The sequence below is a fragment of the Silene latifolia genome, chromosome 9, assembly GCF_048544455.1.
Source record: "Silene latifolia isolate original U9 population chromosome 9, ASM4854445v1, whole genome shotgun sequence".
NCBI classification, from domain to species: Eukaryota; Viridiplantae; Streptophyta; class Magnoliopsida; order Caryophyllales; family Caryophyllaceae; genus Silene; species Silene latifolia.
The window spans coordinates 133,111,195-133,113,860 of NC_133534.1; positions in this window are offsets into that span (position 1 = coordinate 133,111,195).

The following is a 2,666-nucleotide window of genomic DNA, read 5'->3' on the forward strand; positions in this document are numbered from 1 at the left end:
AAAGTGTGTTGTGGTCTCCATCGACGATATTCTTATCTTTTCTAAGTCCGAAGAAGAGCATGCCGATCATCTTCGTACTATCTTTGAGGTTCTTCGTCGTCAAAAGTGGTTTGCCAAATTCTCCATGTATGAATTTTGGTTGTCTAAGGTGTCTTTTCTTGGTTATGTGATATCCAAGGAAGGTGTTATGGTAGACCCTTCAAAGATTGAAGCCGTGATGGAATGGAAGAGCCCGACCAATGTTGGTGAGATCCATAGTTTCTTGGGTTTGGTGGGTTATTACCGCCGCTTTGTGAAGTATTTTTCTAAGCTTGCTAGACCGATGACTCAACTTTTGAAGAAAGAGACCAAGTTCTTATGGACCGAAGCTTGTGAGGAAGCGTTCCAAGAGTTGAAGAGAAGGTTGACTACCGCTCCCGTTTTGACCTTACCTGCGGATAGGGTAGAGTTTGATGTGTTTTGTGATGCTTCTAAGCTGGGTTTAGGTTGTGTTCTTATGCAAAATAGGAGAGTTGTCGCTTATGCTTTGCGACAATTGAGAGTTCATGAGGTGAACTACCCCACTCATGATCTTGAGTTACCCGCCGTCGTTCATGCGTTAAAGATGTGGAGACATTACCTCATTGGAGTTCATTGCCGTATCTACACCGATCATAAGAGTTTGAGGTATATTTTCACCCAAAAGGAGTTGAATATGAGACAACGACGATGGTTGGAGTTAGTGAATGACTATGATGTGGAATTGTTATACCATGAAGGAAAGGCAAATGTGGTTGCCGATGCTCTTAGTAGAAAGTCAACCCATTCCTTGAGTGCTATCCGTGTGCTTCCCGATGACCTTTGTACCGAGTTTCGTAAGTTAAGTTTGCAACTAGTGGAGAGTGGTTTTGATTACCTCGGTGCTATGATTGCCGAACCCATTCTTCTTCGTGAGATTCGTGATAACCTAGTGGATGATGCTACTTTCAAAATATTTCAAGCCAAGCTTCTTGAAGGGAAAGATAAAGATTGTGAGATTGATGCTAGTGGATATCTTCATTACCAAAGCCGCATGTATGTCCCCGATGTCGTTGACTTGAGAAAAAGAGTCCTTGATGAAGCTCATCTATTCCCTTATTCAATCCATCCCGGAGGAGACAAGATGTATAAAGATTTGAAGCTTCAATTTTGGTGGCCTAACATGAAGAATGACATTATAACTTATGTTGAAAAATGCCTCACTTGTCAATAAGTGAAGATTGAGCATAGGAGACCTGAAGGTTTTCTACAACCGTTTGATGTGCCTTTATGGAAATAGGAGTCCATCTACATGGATTTTGTCATGGCTTTGCCTAAGACCGTTGGTGGAAAGGATGTCGTATGGGTGATTGTGGATAGGTTGACCAAGTGTGCTACGTTCATCCCTATCAAAGAGACTTGGAGTTTAGATTGACTTGCTAGTGCCTATGTTGAGGAGATCATTCGTTACCATGGTGTTCCTAAGGAGATTGTGTCGGATGGTGACCCGCGATTTTGTTCGAGATTTTGGAAGGCCTTACAAGATGCTATGGGTAGTAAGTTGTTGATGAGTACCGTTTTTCATGCCGCTACTGATGGATAAACCGAAAGGACGATTCAAACCCTTGAAGATTTGTTGCGTGCTTGTGCCCTTGACTTCCATACTAGTTGGGAGAAGAGCCTACCTTTGGTGGAATTTTCCTACAACAATAGTTATCATACTTCTATCAAGATGGCTCCTTATGAAGCTTTATATCGAAGAAAGTGTCGTAGTCCTATTTGTTGGGATCAAGCAAGTGATGTTCGTGATCTAGGACCTGACAAGCTAGCGGAGACAATTGACCAAGTGAAGATCATCCGAGAAAGAATGAAAGCCGCTCAAGATCGCCAAAAGTCTTATACCGATGTTCGCCGTCGACCCTTGGAGTTTGAAGTTGGTGATAAGGTGCTCTTGAAAGTATCCCCGATAAAATGAGTAAAGAGATTTGGAGTCAAAGGAAAGTTGAGTCTAAAGTACATTGGACCCTATAATGTTGTGAAAAGGATCGGTGCCGTGGCTTACAAATTGGATTTGCCCCCGAGTTTTGGTAAAGTTCATGATGTGTTCCATGTGTCTCAACTTAGGAAGTACATTAGCGACCCAAGTCATGTGTTGCAAAATGAAATTCCCGAGCTTAAGCCTAGTCTTTCTTTTGAGGAGAGACCGATTCGCATTTTGGATAAGAAAGATAAGAAGTTGAGGAGTAAAATTGTGCCCTTGGTGAAAGTTTTGTGGAAGTGCGGTAACGTGGAAGAAGAGACATGGGAACCGTAAGCTTCTATGCGTATCAAGTATCCGGATTTGTTTTCTTAAGGTAATCTCCCTTACTTCAAGTTTCGAGGGCGAAACTTTTTAAAAGAAGGGGTGATTGTAACACCCGCTCTTTTCGTATAATAACTTTAAAAATATTTTAAATTACTTAATTTAATAAATTACATTTTTATGCATAATTTTTATAAAAATTATATTTTTAAGGCTTAGTTTATATAAAAATATATATATTTATTCAGATAGTAACAATAGTGATAATAATAATAATAAATTCCGTCTTAAGTTATTGTAGACTTGAGACGTATTTCCGTCTAGTAAAAGACTGTCACATTTCTCTTATGAGACTAGATTAATCCGG